Raw genomic sequence first — 9,021 nt, forward strand, 5'->3', positions numbered from 1 at the left:
ATGATTCACATTGTAACGCTGCATCATAGAAGTGAACTTACGGTTGCAGAAATGCGACCCCTCATCACTTATGATTACTCATGGCGTTCCAAACCTTGTGAAAATCTGCTTATGAAGAAAATTCAACACTACATTTGCATCATTCGTCGGTAGAGCCTTGACTTCTACCCATTTTGAGATATAATCGACTGCCAGCAAGATGTACTGATTATTACGGGACGAGATAAATGGTCCCATGAAATCGATTCCCCAAACATCAAAGACCTCGACTTCAAGCATCACATTTAACGGCATATCATCCTTCCTCGTAAGATTCCCCACTCTTTGGCAACGATCACACCTTAAAACGAACTGATGAGCATCCTTAAACAAAGTCGGCCAAAAAAAACCTGCTTGCAGAATACGAGCTGACGTCTTCTCACCGCCATAATGTCCACCATAAACTGTGGAGTGGTAGTCTCGTAATATCCCCTTTGTCTCACAGAATGGGATACATCTCCTGATGATCTGGTCAGCTCCATGTCTAAACAAATACGGTTCATCCCACATATACCACTTCACCTCATGCAGAAACTTCTTCTTTTGAGCTGTATTCATATTAGGAGGCATTATATTGCTGACAAGATAGTTCACAATATCTGCGAACCATGGCTCTTCCTCCTGAACTGCGAACAACTGCTCATCCGGAAAAGATTCATTGATCAATGTCTTATCATGTGAAGTAGAATCGGGATTCTCCAATCTAGAGAGATGGTCAGCTACTTGATTCTCAGTACCTTTTCGATCCTTGATCTCTAACTCAAATTCTTGTAGCAAGAGCACCCAACGACTAAGTCTAGGCTTCGAATCCTTCTTGGAAACCAAATAGCGAATGGCCGCATGATCAGTGAACACTATCAACTTTGTCCCAAGTAAATAAGATCGAAATTTTTCGAAACCAAAGACTATAGCCAAGAGCTCCTTCTCAGTAGTGGTGTAGTTCATTTGAGCTCCATTTAGAGTCTTACTAGCATAGTAGACGACATGAAAGAGATTATTCTTGCGCTGCCCAAGAACTGCTTCCACCACATAATCACTCGCATCACACATCATCTCAAAAGGCTTTGTCCAATCAGGTGCCATAATCACCGGTGTTGTTATCAAACTCTTCTTGAGAGTCTCGAATGTCGTCAAGCATTCATCATCGAATTTGAAAGGCATATCCTTCTCGAGCAAGTTGCACAACGGCTTTGATATCTTCAAGAAGTCCTTGATGAAATGCCGATAAAAACCCGCATGACCAAGAAAACTATGGATTTCTTTCACAGAAATAGGTGGTGGAAGATTTTCAATGACTCCCACCTTGGCTTTGTCCACCTCAAGACCCTTGCTAGAGACTTTATGCCCAAGAATAATGCCTACACGAACCATAAAGTGACATTTTTCCCAATTGAGCACCAAATTAGTTTCCACACACCTTTTGAGCACCGCACGAAGATTATTCAAACATTCATCATACGAATGTCCAAAGAAGGAGAAGTCGTCCATGAACACCTCGACATTATTTCCAATCATATCAGAGAATATAGCCATCATACATCTCTGAAAAGTGGCCGGTGCACCACATAAGCCAAACGAAACTCTGTGAAAAGCAAACATGCCAAATGGACAAGTGAAGGTAGTCTTTTCTTGATCCTCTGGTGCAATGCAAATCTGATTATACCCCAAATAGCCATCCAGAAGATAATAATACTCATGATCGGCCAACCTGTCAAGCATCTGGTCAATAAATGGAAGAGGGAAGTGATCCTTCCTCGTGGCCTTGTTTAACTTTCTGTAATCCATGCATACCCTTCATTCTGCGACTGTTCGAGTGGGGATGAGCTTGTTCTTCTCATTTTCTACCACAGTAATACCTCCTTTCTTAGGTATACATTGCACGGGGCTCACCCAATAACTGTCAGAAATAGGATATATGATTCCTGCATCCAGCCACTTCAGAATTTCTTTCTTCACCACTTCTTTCATGATAGGATTAAGTCTGTACTGTTGCTCAACAGTTGGCTTACTACCTTCCTCTAGCAGAATTTTATGCATGTAGTACGAAGGGCTGATTCCCTTTATGTCTGCTATAGTCCATCCGATAGCCGATTTGAATTCTCTCAAGATCCTCAAGAGCTTGTCCTCCTCACTACCTGAAAGGTCAGATGCAATAATAATGGGTAAAGTAGATGCATCACCTAAAAAAGCATACCTCAAGTATTCAGGCAATGGTTTAAGCTCCATGTTAAGTGCTTCCTCAATAGATGGTTTGAGCTTTCCTTCAGCATTTTTGAGGTCAGAAGTACCAAGAGATTCAAACGGCATGTCTAGTTTTCGCCTCCAAGGAGAAGCATTTAGATATTGTAGTTGCTCATTGCCATCCTCATCATCACTGTCAAAGTCCCCCACTAAGGCTTTCTCTAATGCATCAGACATTAGCATATGATCAAGTTCTAAAGTAACCGCAGAATCAATCAAATCCACCTTTAAGCACTCCTCGTCATCTGTAAGAAATTTCATTGCTTTGAATACATTGAATGTCACATCCTGATCGTGCACCCTCATAGTAAGTTCACCTTTCTACACATCTATCAAGGTACGGCCTGTAGCCAAAAAAGGTCTCCCCAAGATTATGGGAATCTTCTTATCTTCCTCGAAATCCAGAATAACAAAGTCTACAGGAAAGAAGAGCTTATCCACCTTTACTAGCACATCCTCCACTATGCCTCGTGGGTATGTAATAGTACGATCAGCCAATTGTAGAGACATGTAGGTGGGCTTTGGATTATGCAAATTCAACTTTTTGAAGATAGACAACGGCATCAGATTGATGCTTGCTCCCAAATCACACAGGCACTTGTCAAAAGACAACTTGCCGATGGTGCAAGGAATGGTGAAGTTACCTGGATCTTTAAGCTTTGGAGGTAATTTTTGTTACAGCACAACACTGCACTCTTCCGTTAGAGCAACGGTCTCAAGGTCATCCAGTTTTACCTTCCTTGAAAGAATACTCTTCATAAATTTTGCATAACTAGGCATTTACTCCAAAGCCTCAGCGAAAGGTATGTTGATGTGAAGTTTCTTGAACACCTCCAGAAACTTACCGAACTGCTTATCCAGCTTTTGTTGTTGTAATCTCTTAGGGAAAGGTGGTGAGGATAGAGCTGTTTCTCCCCTATATTACCCTCAGGCAGAGTGTGTTCAACAGTAGTCTTCCTTGGTTCTGCCGCTTTCTCCTTTTGCTTAGCTTCTTCATCACCAACTTCAGCTTCTCCGTCTTTTGCTTTTTCAGCATCAGCAACTTTTCCAGACCTTAAGGTAATAGCCTTGACTTACTCTTTAGCTTCCTTTCTGCTTGGCACTTCAGTATCACTGGAAAGTGTGCCAGGTTGACGATTGAGCACTGCATTGGCTATTTGACTGATTTGATTCTCCAAGGTCTTGATAGAAACAGCCTGACTTTTGCACAACAGCTTGAGTTCCTCAAAATCAGCATTAGAAGGTGGAGCTGCGCCTCCTTGTTGAGGATATGATTGCCTTTGAGCATAATGCTGTGGTTGCTGGAATCCGGGTGGATTAAACTGTTTACTTATGCCTTGCTGATATGGTTGCTAAATAGCATTCTGATTATTGCTCCAGCTGAAATTTGGATGATTTCTGTTGTTAGGATGATAAGTTTCTGGCACAGGCGGCTGCGGTCGCTGATAATTGTTCACATACTGAACAGATTCATTAACAAGAGAACACTGATCCGTAGCATGAGAACCTGCACAAAGTTCACAGACCATAGCTATCTGATTGACTCCATAGGTAGCTAAAGAATCGACCTTCATAGACAGTGCTTGGAGCTATAGCTGCATCAACTTCCAAAATACCCGCTACCTTCCCAGGCATCATCCTTTGAGTTAGGTTTTGATGCTCATTTGCATCCATAGTCTCAATAAGATTATAAGCCTCAGTATAGCTTTTGGCCCATAAGGCGCCTCCAGCTGCTGCATCGAGCATGGGCCGAGATTGGGCCCCTAAACCATTATAGAAACCAGTGATCACCATCCAATCAGGCATACCATGATGTGGACACTTTCTCAACATCTCCTTGTAGCGCTCCCAAGCTTCGCACATGGATTCTGTAGGCTGCTGCACAAACTGAGTAAGAGCACTTCTCATAGTCGCAGTTTTTGCCATTGGATAGAACTTTACCAGAAACTTTTGCGCAAGATCTTGCCAAGTAGTGATGGACCCAGCTGGTTCAGAATATAACCAGTCCTTAGCTTTATCCCTCAGAGAGAATGGGAAAAGCCTCAGCTTGATTGCCTCATCAGTCACACCATTATATTTGAAAGTACTACAGATCTCGACAAAATTCCCGATGTGCATGTTGGGGTCTTCAGTAGCAGCACCTCCAAAAGAAACAGAATTCTGCACCATCTGAATAGTGCCCGGCTTGATTTCAAAAGTGTTAGCCTGAATAGCCGGATGAAGGATGCTTGACTGAATATCATCAAATGTTAGGCTGAGAAAAGTCCATAAGAGCTGGATCTGCCGGAACTATACGATCACCCATGATTACTGGTTCTTTCTGCTCACTCTCTGTATCGGAATCTTCAAAATCTATCTTCTCCGGAATACCAAGAACTTCGTCTGTCTCCTCATCCGTATCTAAAGTCCTCTTGCGAGTACGAGAACGTGCTTGCATAAACGCTCGCCAAATTACCTGAAACACAACCGGAAACAATAAGTAACACGTTTTAATCAATGAGTCCTAATGACCACTGATGATAAGTACTTAAACTAAACAAATACGTCGAGTCCCCGGTAGCGGCGCCAAAAACTTGTTAGGGCAGAAAACACGTGCTAATAATACACGCAAGTATACGCGTTCGCAAGTAATATAGAATACTTTCTAGTTCGTTCCCACAGAGACTCAGACTAATTATGTCCAATTAACACTCACTCACCAATGTATAATTACTTCTCAATATCAAGACAATAACGCTTAGATTTGATTAACTAATTATTAACTACAATTAACTATGAGAATTAAGCACTTAATTGACACTTGAATTAACAATATTAAACACACATGAGATCACAACTTTATTACTACTTCCTTCAATAGTTATTGTTATTACCCTTAGCATGTAACGGTGATGATATTAATCGAACAACACGAAACTGATAAAAGCCAACTTTCATTGTACTAATACCATTCTACCAAGCATCCACAATTAAGACAGAAGTTGAATAGGCATCAATTATATTGAGACCCTATATGTCTACAGAATTTGACAACATAACGATTTAAGCACAAGTTATTCCTTATGATTACACAGGGCAAGTAAAACGGTTAGAGTTACCCACTAATCATGCATACACATACATGAACCTATGCTACTATGGCAAGTTCTAAATCTCAAGATCCACTGTCACTTCACAAGAGATTAACACCCTATCTTATATGTTCGCGACGCACATAAGACAAATAAGCACAACCAATACTAGATATCATACAATCATCACACACTAAGGTATTAAACAACTAACTAAAGAATTCCATAGCAAACCCGTTACGACCCCATGATCACAATTAGCCCATGATAGCACTCATCGTCACCATGGGTTCATATGAAAACATGATAATAACACACGAGAATAATTAAATAAACTACTTATATTAAACCAGAGTACGTCACAAGAGTAAATAGGTTCAAAGTAAAGAAAACTAGCATCCACTGTTACAACGAAATAAAGAATCACAAGAAACTATGCTTCCTCTTCATTGCGATGTGCTAAAACGGTCTTCTTCCTTATCTCCTTGCTCCTCGATTGATACTACGATTCCACACCACGTGAAACGTCTCTAAAAACTACTTATATACGAGTCCCACAAAACCCAGCTATCTCAGAAATTGAAAGGTCAACAGAATTAGGAGTCTAAAATATTAATTTTAATTTACGTCCCTGAGCAGCCGCTCAGCACAGCTTCCTGAGCGGTCGCTCAGCAAATGTGAGCGGGCGCTCAGACCCCTTCTGGAAAATACTCTATTTTTGCTCCCGTTCTTTGCTGCATTCTGCTCCTAACTTCCCACTTACAATGCCAAACACATGCCAAGGCTTATTCTTGATGAAATCTCTCCACAAATCCAAGTAATACCCTGAAATGCACAAACACTAGAAAAACGCATCAAATACACAAAATACTTGATTTCAAGACATCAATTTAAGCTATTATAAGACGTTCTAAGTGGTATAAAATGCCACTTATCAGTCATTTACAATCGATTCATGAATTTATTTATAGGTTTGGACTGAGATATCGAAGTATCCAGCGAGTTGTACTTAGAGACCAAATTTTTTCCGATTTTACCCCTGATGTAACAGTCAAAAACAGTCCAGTGGTGTAAAACGAAACTATATTCAAAGTTAAAGGTGCAACTTGCAAACAAACATAATATATAGACCCGAATCGGAAAAATGTCCAAGAAAATGAGTAACAAAGTGCCAATTACTCTATCATTTATATTATTTATAATTTTAATATAATTTTAGTATATTAAATAAAATATATAAATTAATTATTATAGAATTATAGACATTTGAATGTGTATTATAAATTATAAAATAATATATGTTTGATGAGATTTGAATCATTAATCTTATTTTTATTTGTATAAATAATGACATAAATACTTTTTGCTGGTGAGATTCAAACTTGAAACCTTATTTGTTGCTTTATAAATAAAAAATGTTGTCGTTGCGAGATTCGAATCTAAAATTGTGTATTCCTATGTAGATTTAACGGTCATAATTACTTGATTAATAAGACTGATGATCGTGATTGAAATGATAACCAAGCAAACCAAAATGGGGGTAGACCAAATTATATATATATATAGACAAACACTACCTTTACAACCAGCGCGACGCACGTGTCTTCATTAATATTTTTAATATAATTTTATATTGTCTATAATTTTATATTGTCTATAATTTTAATAAAATTTGATAAAATATAAAATTAATTAAAATAGAATTATAACATTTTTTATGATAATTTAAATTTGAATAAAGTTCTTAATTTTAATGATGAAATTATGTAAAATAGTATATGCTTATTTATATCTTTTTTTGGCTAAATTGCTTATTTATATCTTTATAAATAATACTATAAATAATTGTTATTGACGGGAGAATTTGGAGATTGTTTGGATAGTGTTTATAATTTCTTCTCCGTAAGGTTCGAACATATTAACTTGGATAGTACAAAAATGACAATATAGTTTGTCGTTGCTGGGATTCGAACCTGAGAATTGTGTATTATGTTAATATTTGGATTTATTTGATTCTGGTCATTTGATTAATAAGATCCAAAGGTTATCATGATTAAGAAGATCCAAAGGTCAGGATAATCAACCCGCCAAAATAAGGGTTACCAAATTATAACCCATTTCGGTTAATATAGCTTAGTATATATATATATATATATATATGTCAATGTTCAAGAGAAGACCATCTTATATGTGAGTCCGGGAGAACCATTAATTTTATTATGAAATCTCATCACAAATTGTAAAATTTATTTTAAAAATATAAAACTCGATACTAAAGTAGAATAATAATTATATTTGAGTATAATTATAAAAGGTTTAGTACTTAAAATTTGAAAATAAAATAATTTTAATTTGATTCTACTTTAGAATAATTTTGAATAAGTGTAATTTTACTACATAATTACTTTGAACTATTTCATTAATTTATAATAATTTTTTAAATAAAAAAATTGGGCAACTTTATATTTTAATTTGACAATTAAAATTTATAATTATATATGATAAAAATGAAATAAATATGTATATTATATATTAATATAATCATACTTTTGTAAACTCGGAGCTCTCTCTAAATAGCTAGCAATCTAGGAATAATAGTGTTTAATTTTTTTTTGTATATGCGCTTAAAACACGTACACCAAACCATGTACCATTAGTTGGGTCGATTGCAAAGTTTAGTTCATCGGTTTTTCAGAAATTTTTTTCCTAAGAAAATATAAAAATATGTCCAATTTGGATATTTTCTAAAATGAAAACTCAAAAAATGGAAAACATAAATTTTTTAATTTATAACTAAGAACTAGAAAACTGTGAAAAATAGTTTTTAATTGTTTTCTAAACTAAAACATAAATATAATGCTCTATATTTATGTAAGACTTAGATAAATTTATTAATATATATTTAGCCAAAAAAAATTATTAATATATTGCACTATTATGTAACATACGTAAATATATTAATATTATTAATAGTAATACTAGTATTATTTTTAATCTTAATACATTTGTATAAAAAAGGTAAAATGGAGTCGTATAAAATTTAAAAATTCCTAATAATTAATGAAGTATTAACAAATAAATTGTTATCATGATGATATATTTTACAAATATTGAAAATTATATAAAAATAATTATTTAATTTAAAATTAAGTTTTCATAATATAATTTTTATTGAAAAATGTTCATTGACTGCATTAAAGAATTATATATTCTAGATTGAGATATATTGATATATGTTTTCTACTTTTTTGTTTAAGTTAATTTCATTTTTCTGCAGTTTTTTAGAAATAGACAATTGGAAAAAATTTAGAAAATTTGGAAAAAGAAAACTGGAAAAACTTTTTGTAAATAAACAACCCTTTAAGTAAATTTAGATTTGAATTTAGATTTAGAATTCTGTAAATTTAGATTTGAATTTGGATTTCAACGATACTAGACCGATACGCGATCTGAAATTCAAATCCGATCCCGATTAAAGCCCGACACATAAATAATATATAATATGTTATATTTTAGATCTAGACTTGTAATTTACATATTTTTATTGTATTATTCGAGTAGTAGTAGACTAATGTCAAAATTGTTACATTTATTTAGGAAATTATAACTCTTCATTTCTATATCGACTTTTATTATTTAAGATGTACTTTTTAAATATTTACAACAAAAT

At 35.3% G+C, this 9,021-nt stretch overlaps 1 non-coding gene across 1 annotated transcript; it reads left to right on the forward strand.

Moving 5' to 3' along the window:
• Positions 1 to 4,084: 4,084 nt before the first annotated feature.
• On the forward strand, positions 4,085 to 4,191 carry LOC141715399 (small nucleolar RNA R71). Its single transcript, XR_012572164.1, has one exon. It is a non-coding gene; the product is annotated as a small nucleolar RNA R71 (small nucleolar RNA).
• Positions 4,192 to 9,021: the final 4,830 nt, after the last annotated feature.

The sequence above is a fragment of the Apium graveolens genome, chromosome 3, assembly GCF_009905375.1.
Source record: "Apium graveolens cultivar Ventura chromosome 3, ASM990537v1, whole genome shotgun sequence".
In the NCBI taxonomy this organism is placed as follows: domain Eukaryota; kingdom Viridiplantae; phylum Streptophyta; class Magnoliopsida; order Apiales; family Apiaceae; genus Apium; species Apium graveolens.